Source organism: Myxocyprinus asiaticus, chromosome 4, assembly GCF_019703515.2.
Source record: "Myxocyprinus asiaticus isolate MX2 ecotype Aquarium Trade chromosome 4, UBuf_Myxa_2, whole genome shotgun sequence".
Classification (NCBI taxonomy): Eukaryota; Metazoa; Chordata; class Actinopteri; order Cypriniformes; family Catostomidae; genus Myxocyprinus; species Myxocyprinus asiaticus.
In genome coordinates this window covers 18,540,896-18,555,298 of record NC_059347.1, presented here as the reverse complement: position 1 = coordinate 18,555,298, position 14,403 = coordinate 18,540,896, and positions in this window count along the sequence as shown.

The window sequence follows — 14,403 nt, the reverse complement described above, 5'->3', positions numbered from 1 at the left end:
TGCATATCAAGTATATTTGACTTTCTGAAAGTCAAATATATAAATATGAATAAAAACTTATATTTAAAAGAATAATTGTGAATTGTCTGCATTAGTAAAATAGAAATGTGAATGTACATGGAAAACCTGGATATATCAGGGAAAATTGTGTTTTCCATGCCTGGAAAGTCATGGGAATGAATAATTATATTATCAAAATTCATCACAATTTCTATAGTACATTTACATTTATTCATTTAGTGACTTACAAATGAGGAACATAACAATTAGCAATTTGTCATACAAAGTCTATCTGCAGCATTGCACTGCCAAGTTCTCAAGGTGGCTGGAATGTGTATACTGTATATAGTAAATATACATTGTTTCTAGTTATTCTTAACCCTAAACAAGGATAAAAAAAATAAATAAAAAAACAGTAAATCATTCAAAAGTCATGCGCCAAGCATGGAAAATCATTGGAATTAGGACCTTGTAAAGTAATCTTTAATTAAAAGGAATCTTTAAACTTTTATTCAAATCTTTAATCTAATTGTAATGTACCAGAAATATGAAAACATTTGAAGGAGAGACTTGTTTCAAATGTGGCAGTATTTTTCCCCTAATCTAGAAAATTGAGTGCAATTATAGTTTATATGATATCTTTAAGAAAGTATGAATAATGTACAGCAAAATGAGACTTTGGAATAGGAGATACATTTTTTTTTTTTGTTTGTTTTTTTTTTTTTTAAACGTATTTTATTTTCATAAACTTTTTATTTGAAAAAGTTCCCTAATGGTTCCATTTACCCCTTGATATGACCTGGTTTACTCATGTGACCCTGTAATGGAGGGCTCAAGCTCTGTATCACCCCACGTGTGGTTGATTTTGAGGTAATTTGATCTAATATTAAATACATTTTAAAATGTTACATATTTATGTAGCTAATGATGATCCCTGTTTACATTATATTTTTGTTTTGAAAGCGGTGTAAGACCCATATCAAGTAAAATTACATATGATATTGCACGTTCCGTTTCCATGAGCTATACCAATGTACTGTCACTAGAGGGAGATGGTGTGTCAGTACTCTCTCTCTCTCTCTCTCTCTCTCTCTCCTGGTCACCACCTTACCTCCCCACAATGACCTCTGAGCAGAGAATATCATGTTTTACGTTTTATGTCACTGAGCTTATTAGTGCCACAGTTTATTAGTATGTATAACAGACTGTTATACTGACTGTTATCTCTGTAACAAGTAACAGATTTGTATTAGATTTGCACTACGTATGTGTATGTGTGTATGTATGTATGTGTGTGTCTGTGTGTGTGTGTGTATGTACGTATGTGTATAACTATTTTGTATTATTATCTATGTCTTGCTGCTGTTTTTGTATTGTTTTTGTATTGTTGTGTACTGGAAGCTCCTGTCACCAAGACAAATTCCTTGTATGTGTAAGCAAACTTGGCAATAAAGCTCATTCTTATTCCGATTCTGATATGCTTGTGTTTGTAAGCGTCTTGAGGCAGATGAAAAAGCTATCAATGGAGCAATGAGTAACACATGTTTACTGGGAATAACACACAAAGGAGGACCTCAAATTTATGTGTGTGTGCGCAAATGTATAATGCATCTAAATATGTGTATACCTTATAGTATCGTCCTTTCGACTGCTAGTACCTTTGGGTGTGTGTATGCTCTTAGAGACTTTGCAGATTAGGTTTCCAGGCTAAGACAGCTGATCTGTTTGAGAAGAACCCAATTTGTGAGAAGGAGAGAATTATCTCACTTCCACTGGCTGCCTGTGCCACCGGTAACTCAACTCTCCTTTTGGCAGTAGTAGTAACAAACTGCTCTACTCAGGTGCCCTTCCCTTAACTCGTACATACACTCCTAAACTCTAACCCTGACCCCATCAAGACCTGAAGAAATAGTTCACCCAAAAATGAAAATTCTCTCATCATTTATCACCCTCATGCCATCCCAGATGTGTATGACTTTCTTTCTTCTGCTGAACACAAATTAAGATTTTTAGAAGAATATCTCAGCTCTGTGGGTTCATACAATGCAAGTGAATGGTGACCAAAATTTTTAAGCTGCAAATTATAGCACATAAAGGCAGCATAAAAATAAATCTATAAGATTCTAGTGGTTAAATCCATGTCTTCAGAAGTGATGTGATAGGTGTGGGCAAGAAACAGATATTGAAGTCCTTTTTTACTACATCTTGACATTGCAGTCTCTTGGTACAATCATGATTTCAAGCTTGATAGACCTTATTCACACTAGCGCCATCTTTGATTTTTAATGGGAATGACAATGAGGCTGTGAGGGATAGATTTACCATCTCTTCAATGGCACGAATGGTATAAAACTGTATAAAGCTCCTAGATCACATCTGATTTTCCATAGCTCATGTTGTCTGGAGTTCTTTGTATACTGAATGTTCTTGGACAGATCATTTATCAATGTTTTGTCTGTGGAACAACCCAAAAACACTTTAAACTGCAGTGCAACCCACTGAAGAGACTGTATGTCCATCCCTCACAGCCTCGTTGTCATTCCCATTAAAAATCAAAGATGGCTTGACATGCAGAGCGCTAGATGTAGTGTCGGCTATTTGTTTATTATATTTAGCCTAAAATGTATGAAGTATCAATCCTATTTGTCTTTAATTTTCCTGATTTTTAGTTTAAGTTTGTTTATCTTATTTTACTTTTGTGTATTTTAACTGAAGGGGTGACAAAAGAATATTCAAATTTTTTTTTTTGGGGGGGGGGGATTTTCTCCCCTTTTCTTCCCAATTTGGAATGCCCAATTCCCAATGCGCTCTAAGTCCTCGTGGTGGCATAGTGACTTGCCTCAATCTGGGTGGGGGAGGATGAATCTCAGTTGTCTCCGCGTCTGAGACTGTCAGTCCGCGCATCTTATCACATGGCTTGTTGAGCGCGTTACGGTGGAGACATAGTGCGTGTGGAGGCTTCACGCTATTCTCTGCGGCATCCACACATAACTCACCACATGCCCCACCGAGAGCAAGAACCACACATTATAGCGACCACGAGGAGGTTACCCCATGTGATTTGGTTGTTAAGGGGACCTGGCTGGAGTCACTCAGCACGCCCTGGATTCGAACACGTGACTTCAGGGGTGGTAGTCAGCATCAATACTTGCTAAGCTACCCAGACCCCCAATTTTTTTTTTTTTTTTTTGTTATTAACAATTTTTATTGATTCCACACAACAAGCCAAACAGATATAACAGAAAATGTGGAATCACATTATATCAAACTAAAACCCTTCCCCCCGAACACAAATGAACACTTCAGTGGTTATATGCTAAATTGACAATGACACACAAATAGACAACAAATCAGCAGAAAACATTAAAAAAAAAAAAAAATGTCCAAAAACAAAAAGGTTGCACACATACATTCAAAACTACAAATCCCTCTCCACTGTCCCTCCCCAAGAGCCCCCCAAAAAGGCCAAATAACTGCCCATTTTTTATTAAAGAAATCCAGGCTGCCTAGCCTTCTACATGACATCTCCTCTACTGCTACCCTAATGCCCCTACCCTGCCCATCTCTGTGTGCCACTCTTGGAATGAGGGCACTCCAGCTGACTTCCATCCCCTAAGGATGACCTATTTGCCAATCATAGCACTGGCTAGGACCCAATTTTTTTATGTACTTATCCCCTATATTAATGACCGCCCCATCGCCTAAAAACAGAGTCTGGGGCAAAATGAAATTTGAGTGCCCAATACGTTACACATAAAACTCTGAACCCTCAACCAAAATTCTTGTATCTTAACACACCACCAAAGAACATGGGTTGTGTCCCCATCATCTGATTGGCATCGCCAGCAGGCGGGTATGTCTTTAAGACCAAGCCTATACAATCTAGAGGGGGTCCAACAGAATCTATGTAAAATCTTAAATTGCATAAGGCGCACCGTTGCATCTCTAGATGTAGACTTGACGTTTTTTAGAATTCTAGCCCACACTCCCTCCTCACATAACAAATTTAAATCTTTCTCCCAAAATCTCTTGATAGAAGTTGAAGCTCCATCCCCCAGACTCTGAATTAGCAGGGAGTAATACACTGATGCCTCATGGCCTTTTCCAAAAGCAGTAATCACCACTCCTAGATTATCTGCCGCTTAAGGGAGGTGTATGCTATTCCCAAAAATAGTACAAAGCAGGTGGCGCAGCTGTAAATACCTAAAAAAAATTGAGACTTGGGAATCCCAAAATGTTGAACCAAATTTTCAAAGGATCTCAACACTCCACTCTCATATAGGTCACCGAGCGTATTAACCTCCCTCACAATCCACTCTGACCAGCAGAAAGGGGACTCATTAATACATAACTTTGGGTTCAGCCATATGCTCGAGACAACATTTAAATAAATGTCAGAATTAAACACTCTGGACACTTTTGTCCATACCGCGTGCAAATGCGAGATAACGGGTGTAACTTAACTTCTCCGGTTAGTTTGATAGAAAGGCTTTGCAATGGCGAAATTGGAGCAAGCACTTCCTGTTCAATACAAAACTCAGTCCAAAGTCAAAAATGAAGGACTTCGCTATGCTATCAAATTGCTTGAAATAAGAGAGGTGGACATCTATAGGGAGAGATTGTAGTAGGTAGATGAATTTTGTAATACAATTCATTTTAATAACATTAATCTTCCCAGTCATAGATAAATGTAATGAAGCCCACCTGCCCACATCACTCGAAATTTTTTTTATAAAAGGGTCAAAATTAACTAACTAAAATCACACAAATTATCTGGGAATAAAATACCCAAATACTTAATGCCTTGTTTGGGCCACTAGAAGGCGCACGGCTGAAAAGCCGTTACCGGGCTGTCAGAGCCAAAGCTTCGGATTTAGACCAATTAACTCTGTATCCTGAGAACTTAGAAAAGGAATTAATAATTCTGTGATGGCAAGGCATAGATCTAGTAGGGTCGGAGATGAATAATAAAATATCATCTGCATAAAGCAAAAGCTTATACGCCACACCTCTCCCACCACCACCCCTGGAGAATCATCCTCCTTTCTTATCGTGGCTGCTAATGGCTCCAGGGCAAGACAGAACAATAATGGGGAAAGAGGGCAACCCTGCCGAGTGCCCCTATCCAGAGTAAAATAATCTGAAATGAATCCATTTGTTTGTACCGCCGCTACTGGGTGTTTATAAAGTAACTTAATCCAACCAATAAATGTACTCCCGAACCCATACCTTACCAAAATCTTAAAAAGATAATCCCATTCTACCATATCAAACGCCTTTTCGGCATCAAGAGAGATGGGAGCAACCGGAGATTGATCATTCTCTACTGACCACATGATATTGATGAGACGCTTAATGTTATCAGAAGAGCTACAGCCCTGAATAAACCCCACCTTATCTATATGTATAAGTGATGTCATAACTTTACTTAATCGATTAGCCAGAATTTTGGACAAAATGTTTACATCTAACTGGATCAGGGAAATTGGGCGGTAACTTTTACACTCGCTTGGATTTTTGTCCTTTTTTAGAATCAGACTAATCCGGGCTTGTGTCATGGTTTGCAGAAGCTTTCCATTCTTTAATGATTCCGTATAAACTTCTAACAAAAGCGGAGCCAGTTCTGTAGCATAAGATTTGAAAAACAGGTCCCGGGCAAGGCTTTAATTTAGTTTAGGGAGATCTAATGGTTCCACAAAGTTCCTAATATCTTCATCAGTGGATGAAGACGTGGAACCATAGAGATCAAGATAGAACTCTTTAAAAACATTATTAATATCAATAGCCGAGGTAAATATTTCACCACAAGCAGATTTCACTGAGGGAATGATAGAAAAAGAATCTCTCTGCTTTATATATCTAGCCAAAAGTTTTCCTGCTTTGTCCCCCAACTCAAAGTATGACTGTCTTGCCCTGAATAACCAAAACTCCACTTTCCGTGACAAAATAGTATTATATCTATATTTCAATCGGGTCAATTCTCTGAGGCCATCAGATGACATTCGGCACTTTTAATATTTCCTTCCAACTCCACAAGTTCTTGTGCTTTGGATTTTGTGATGAATGAGACATACTGTATGATCCGACCCCTAAGAACTGCCTTAAGTGCCTCCCAAGCCACGCCCACAGTGGATAATGAGGACCAGTTGGTCTCCATATAAACACTGATTTCAGTCTTTAACATTTGTTGGAAATCAGGACTTTGCAAAAGGGACACATTAAGGTGGCAACTATATGATTTCTTTTTCTCTGTATATGGCAACACCTTTAAACTCACCAGAGCGTGATCTGAGACTAAAATATTTCCAATTGAGCAATCAACAACAGATGAAATGAGGGATTTGGATATCCAAAAAAAATCTATTCTAGAATAAATCTTATTGACTGATGAAAAAAAATTTATAGTCCCTACCAGATGGGTTCAAAAGTCTCAAAATATCTGTAAGACCAAGATTTTTACACATCCTGTGAAGCGTCAGTGTTGCTCTAGGGGGCTTACACACTTTTGCGAGTCCATCAAAAGATTAAAGTCTCCTCCCAATATTATATCATGAGGGGTGCCAGCGGTTTGCAACATCCCTTCAAGATCTATAAAAAAGCCTTGATCATCAAGGTTAGGTGCGTAAATATTAGCCAAAATCAACCTTTGCCCACAATAATTACTCTTCCTAATTTATCTTTAATCTGTTTGAGACATTTGAATTGTAGATATAATGACTCCCTTGCTCTTACTTGAGCCAGCACTTAAAAAAACATGTCCACGCCATATCTTCCCAAATTTTTCAGCTTCTTGCAGGGAGAGATGTGTTTCTTGAAGAAACACTTTATCATATTTCTTACGTTTAAGAAAAGTAATAACCTTCCTTCTTTTTATGGGGTGCCCCAACCCATTTACATTCCATGTGGAGAGAGATAGTACACTCATATTAACAACTGACATATTGATATAATAAAAATAAAAAACTGTGTGTCAAAAACAAAATTATACAGACCACATTCCCCATTAGTGAAACAATCAACCCCCGAACATCCCCCCGAACAAAACAAACAGAAAAAAGAAAAATGTGCGCATTAACCCCACGCACGACAGCACCAACCGGCAACAATCCTTTTAAACTCAAAAGGTCCATAAACGCCCATGAGTCCCCACAAGAACTTTGCCATCGGATTGCTCAATTTTGCCTCACAAATTTGTGAGGCAAAATTACATAACAGAAAATACTTTTCTCAAATAAACCCAGTCAATAGGAAGAATGAACACAAAGAATGTGTAGATTCATTCACAGAACTGTCTCAAAGGTGTGATCTTCCACAAAACAAATTCCAGCTAAATAAAACCGTTCAGATATGTTCAGTGAGCCGGCTGTTATGAGTTCAACGGATGACGTAATCATTCCAATGTCCTGTAAAAACACTCAGCAAAACAAACTCCAGCCAGCAGGGGGAATAAGCACGAAGAACGAACAGATTACTCCACAGCTGTTCCAAAGGAGTTTTATTCAATAGGACAAGCTCTAGTCGCTAGGCGGAACCAGTACAAAAAGAAACAAAACCAGCATCCCGGTTCCCAGGATGATCGAGTCAATTCACCCGGAGGCCGTATAAACATATATACCATGACTTACACAATCCGTCAACTTTATAAAAGACATCCTTTGTGTGAGCATGTAGATATTTTGCGGTCATCCATAGTGTCCACTCTCAAACTGTCCGGGAACTTCAATGCAAATGTTTCTTTAAGGAAAGTGTTATTCACAAAACAAGCTCCAGCCGCACGGTGGAGCCAATGCAAAAAACCCAAAATGTCGCCCAGCTTCCTCAAGAGTAAGTACAGTGAGTCAGACCCACTCACATGAGAAACATCCAATGGTTTACTCAGACATTGATTCTATAAAAGACATTGCCTGATTGGGACATGTAAATATTTTGCGACCGACCTTCGTTTCTATTCTCAGTTTGGCTGGAAACATCAGAGCAAACGAGATCTTTTTCTGATGTAAGAGTTTTTGCATTCCTTGAACCGATCGCGTTTCTCTCTTGTCGAACTCGCAAAGTCCGGGAACAAAAAAATATTATGGTTCTTCCAAGAAAGCTTCCCTTTGCTCCTCGCCTGGCACAACACAAGATCTTTATCGGATGATCTCAGAAATCCGTCCAGAATCGATCGGGGCCTATCTCCCTCAGCAGATCTGTGAGCAGGGACTCTGTGAGCTCACTCAATTTCCGGTTTGTGGCCTGTTATGTCGAGCAGACTCAGGAAAAACTCGTCTAGGAATTTCACAATATCTCTGTCCTCCTCAGGAATTCCTGCGGCTTCTATTCTCAAGATCTTCAAGCTTTTCAAGGAGACGTTCCAAATCAACTTTGGTCACGGACAGATTAGCGATTAATTCCCTCTCCGAAGATTCCAAAAAATCGATTCGTTTTTCAACATCAGTCACTCTTGTAACTAACTCAGAGAATTTTATTTCCATCACTTTAATCGATCGACGTATTACAGCGAGATCCTCCAAGTCAGCAAGAATCTTTGTCTACATCACCGACATGTTGGACAACTGATGCTGGATCTCCTCTCCCGCCACGCCATCCAAATCGAGTCCCCGGTCTGTAGGCCTGTCGGGGCTTTCATCCTGAACATGTAAGTGTCTTTTAATGTCTCCAGAGCGGAGGATTTTGACTTCTTTGCCACGTCTTGCAACAAAGGGCAAATGTTTAACTGGGTGTATCAAATTTCACCAGATTATAACATGAGAATAAAAGTGTGCAGAGCTCGTCGCTCACATGTCTGCTCCTTGCATGGCGTCATGTGACCCGGATTTTGAATTCTTTTACATATTGTCCTCTTAGAACAGTTATGGAACAGAATGTATCGAATCTCACCGGTTTATGTCATAAAAAGTATTAATACTAGCAAAGAGCACAGAGCTCGCCGTTCACATGTCCGATCCTCGCATGGCGTCACGTGACTCCCCTAAAGTGGTTAATATTAACTGCATGTCTTCGTTACGAGGGAAAAGAGGCAACATTAATTTCAGAGCTAAAAAGGGAATTGGCCACCCAATATATGATTCAAAAGACCTTTTCACTCAGAAAGCAAAGTTCCTGATGCTGTCATCGGTGGCTAATTTCTGATTTCAGTAGATAAAGAGGCAAAAGTAATGACTTTTACAACGAATTAGTTGAGATTCTCGAGGCGGGACGCATGGAATTCGTGTTCAGGTGACGATAGGAAAACATTAAAAATATGTGTTAAGGAGGACTATAGGTCATAGCAGTTGCATAGCTTTATTTCTGGTTAGTCTGATATGTTGGTTTGATTTGGTTAACTGAATTGACTGCTGTGAAGTATTAGATAGTTATATGGTGCGTTTTAAATTTTGACTTCGTGCAAAACTGTATTGCAAAAGGACTGATCTAGGCCCCAATAACGAAATCTTGATCTAGTTTTTAAGAGAGTTTTCTACAAGCAATTTTATAAACATTCATTATTTTTATGTGCATTTCCCAAAACTGTACTTAACATGAACGCGTGAGGATGTGCTTTAAGTGCTAATTAAGAGAGTTGCTTCTCTGTGTGCGAGGTTCTGAAATGTGACCATATAGTGCTGATCCTCAGTTTAACTTGATTATATTTGTGCGTAACTTTATAAACATTTGTAATCTACATCACTGGAAATGTTTATACACATTTAACCTAATTAATTACACAATTAAATATTGTTTTGCAATATTTTTTTGTTGAACGATCTATTTATTTTACACAATCACGCATTCGTTCATCAGGTGTTCATTTTTAATATCATTCTCAAAATGTGGCCACCTCTGAAATTCCACATGCCCCCCCACGTATTTCATCCTGGCAACGACTCTGGCTAGATGGAGCTGAAGTGTAAACGAGCTTGAAATCATGATCGCCAAGGAGACTGCTGATGTCAAGATTAGTGAAAAAGGAGTTTCATTTTGGTCTGTTCTGATCCAAAATCTCTCTCAGTTGTATGACTGGAACTTTAAAGTTGATATAAAATTGAAATTGTGTGAAATAAAGTCACAATTTGGATTTTTTAAATTTTTTTTTAATTTATCTTTTTTTTTAATAACATTTACTTTATCAACATTGCAACTCACAACTTTGACTTATGTCACAATTGCATTTTTATATTATGCAATTGCTACTTTATATCTCCAAATTACGAGAAATAAAGTCAGAATTGTGAGATATAAATTCAGAATTACCTTTTATTTTTTTATTCTGCGAAAGGATCAAAGCGCTATACTATACTGCCCTAAAAGGTTAAATGCAGTAACTACACCAACACTGAAATCTACCTTTGGCCAGATTGTCTGGCCAAAAGTAGATTATCAAATTTTCACATTCTGTTTTCTCTGAACTGAGCATAGTTGAGCCAAACCTGTCTGTCACAGTACTCATAACTCAGTTTTGACAAAATATGTAGGCCTAGTTACTTTGTTTTGCATTTGCAAGGCAGAACAGATTAGTGTTTCACAATAAGGGAAAAAAAATATTTCTAAAAAACACTTTTTGGTTATCAGGTTTAGTGAAACATGTCTATTGTTAATGTGATAAACTACACATGTGGTTAAATTACAAAAAGTACAGAAATTAAAATTAAGTAAAGATAGGTCTGAGAAAATGTCTACCATCATTTGTTTGCAGATCTTAAAGCATTGCAATGCATACTATAAATGCAACTTATGTGATACTTACACAAAGACACCAGGTTTGTAAGTGATGATACATATTTTAATATTTAATGCAATGACATTTATACATTTTGAAGTGTGTCATAAATGTCTAAAATGTGTTTTGGGGTCACTGTATGGTGCTGAGGCCAACATCTTGGCTTCCTTTTACAGCACACAGTGATATAGACTGGTGTCAAAATCAGCTACCACCTTGTTGTTGCAATTCAGGGCCAATCTGTCTCTCTATCTTCCTCTTTACATTCAGAGGTGCACAGCATGTGGGATTAAACTGGATAGTGTTTATGAAACAGTTGCTGGGGGGAGGGATAAATATTTGATGTGCTGCCCTGTTTGGATGGCGAGAGAGATAGAAAGCCACTGCTCGCTCTTTCACCTGCTGTTTGACTGAACACTCTGATGTACCTGATTATTTCTGTTTTCTGTCATTTCATTGTAACATAACAAACAAACCCCCATAGTTACATACGCAAACACACATATACTTTTCCAGTGTTGTTATTTGTCTTATGTTTCCCCAGGATACAAACTCAGTAACTCACTGTTGCTACTGTTGCTACATCATAAATGTATTATACAGTATATGCAATTGCAGTCCACCTCCTAATTACCATGACCAAACAAAGGGTTCATGCAACACATAACATGTCATAAAACAAATTCAACAATACCACAAATATAGAGAAAAATTTAAATATTTTTGGAAAATAATAATAATAATAATTATTATTATTATTATCCATTATTTATTGTATGTTCCTTAATTAAATAGTGGCCAAAAAAGTATCTGGACAGTTTAAAAGATTAAATCGCAGTTTTAAGTCACACTTAAACACACACTTATGAATTAGATGACAAAATATCAAACCAATTTCAAAACACTTTTTTTTTAGGTTTTGAATTGTAAAACAATATGGTGGCCACTTGCCACTTGATTCTTGGCTATGTGCCCAAATACCTTTTGAGGCTACTGAATAAAAACTGAATTAAAAACTAGAAAAACATGATTAAAACCAAGCTAAAGGTGCAAACTGTGAACAACAAAATGCCTTTAATCAGGCTTAAAAAAAAAATACAGTCAAGCTAGCCACCCAGTTTGCCAGTGTACTTCAGACCAGCGTATATTCCTCCACCTAAAAAAAGTGAGAAGGTATCATTTGAGTACATTTACAATTCAAATTTTTATAATTCAAAGATTGACTGCAATATAGTTTGATAACACATTTATTATTGTTTGGATAGCATCTGGCTTTTCAGCTTGCCACCTGCTGGGGATAATTTGGTTTTAGAAAATACTCTGTCATATAATATAATATGGTCATATAAATAATAAAAATTTAAATAAGATAATGAATCACTAGGATATTTCTATGGGCATTCATCAAATATAATCAAATGAACATGTGGAACATGTGCAATATTAACTTATGTAACTAATATGACTAGGGTTCAGTTCACACACAGTAGGGTTAGTGTGTGTGTGTGTGTGTGTGTGTGTGTGTGTGTGTGTGTGGGTGGGTGGGTGGGTTTAGGTGGTTTAGGAGGAAAAAAATGTACAAACTTGTAATTACAAGGGTATTATGCTGTTAGTGTGGTTTATGAGGACATTACTAAACATTGTTTTTTGAAAATGTAAAAATGCAGAAAGTTTTTTGTGAGGGTTAGGTTTAGGGGTAGGGTTAGGGTTAGGGGATAGAATCTATAGTTCATACAGTATAAAAATCATTATGTTTATAGAGAGTCCTCATAAGGATAGCCGCACCAACGTGTGTGTGTGTGTGTGTGTGTGTGTGTGTGTGTGTGTGTGTGTAAGTGCGTATATAGAACATGTTAGATTCAATTACGTACCTAGAGCTGCTACTCCAGCAAAGGATCCCACGGCTACACCTGCAATCTGGCCTGATGTTAGACCTTGCTGTTCTTGCTTATCACTGACGGAGCTATTGGGCTGAATCTGTGTAGTGAACAGCTCTGTGAATGTTGAGGAAGTGGATATAATGGTTGTGTCTGTGTCAGACTCAGTGCCCACAGACAACATTGCAGTAGTGTCAGTGGAGTCCATGATAGTAGGGCTTGAATCCATGTTGATAGTGCTATGGGGGTCCATAGAAGTAGTTGCATCGGAAAAAAAAAACACTGAGAAATGCATGAAACAATCAAGAGTTGTTAGACTCATCAGTTTTTCTTCATAGATAAAGTTCATTCTAACAGCTGACTGTGCTATTCATTAAATGTCTCTCTAAATGATTTGCTCTTGTACTGAGATGACTTCATGAATAAACACCTAACACCTGTGTAAGAAATAAGCTGTGATATTTGCCCCTTGGAAAAGATAAATGTAATAGATTACATTTTTGAGGGCTTTTTTTCAATCTACAACACAGCATGTCATCCATTTATGTCAAATGCGTCAACTGAACCAATACATAGTATGAAATATATCCAGTGTTAGATTAAAGATTAAAAAAAAAAGCATTCTTGGGCATTGTCGTCATTCTGGGTGGCATTTCCCCCCCGAGCCCCGTTTAATTTTTTACCCTGCTTAACACCAATGCCAAGATGACAAACCATACCTGAATACATCAGGATTAGGAAGGTTAGGATGTTTCCAAGCATTGCTCTGAAATTAAAGGACAGACATCAACACACAGAGAGCCCTGGGAGATTACACATATAATAAATAGCTTAAAACTTATTAAAAACATTATAAAATACATTTTATAATATAAAAATGTCTAATTTTACATTTTAAATAGAATGAATACTATATGTGTGTATATATACAACATATATATATACAGGTGCATCTCAATAAATTAGAATGTCGTGGAAAAGTTCATTTATTTCAGTAATTCAACTCAAATTGTGAAACTCGTGTATTAAATAAATTCAATGCACACAGACTGAAGTAGTTTAAGTCTTTGGTTCTTTTAATTGTGATGATTTTGCCTCACATTTAACAAAAACCCACCAATTCACTATCTCAAAAAATTAGAATATGGTGACATGCCAATCAGCTAATCAACTCAAAACACCTGCAAAGGTTTCCTGAGCCTTCAAAATGGTCTCTCAGTTTGGTTCACTAGGCTACACAATCATGGGGAAGACTGCTGATCTGGCAGTTGTCCAGAAGACAATCATTGACACCCTTCACAAGGAGGGTAAGCCACAAACATTCATTGCCAAAGAAGCTGGCTGTTCACAGAGTGCTGTATCCAAGCATGTTAACAGAAAGTTGAGTGGAAGGAAAAAGTGTGGAAGAAAAAGATGCACAACCAACCGAGAGAACCGCAGCCTTATGAGGATTGTCAAGCAAAATCGATTCAAGAATTTGGGTGAACTTCACAAGGAATGGACTGAGGCTGGGGTCAAGGCATCAAGAGCCACCACACACAGACGTGTCAAGGAATTTGGCTACAGTTGTCGTATTCCTCTTGTTATGCCACTCCTGGCGTCTTACCTGGGCTAAGGAGAAGAAGAACTGGACTGTTGCCCAGTGGTCTAAAGTCCTCTTTTCAGATGAGAGCAAGTTTTGTATTTCATTTAGAAACCAAGGTCCTAGAGTCTGGAGGAAGGGTGGAGAAGCTCATAGCCCAAGTTGCTTGAAGTCCAGTGTTAGGTTTCCACAGTCTGTGATGATTTGGGGTGCAGTGTCATCTGCTGGTGTTGGTCCATTGTGTT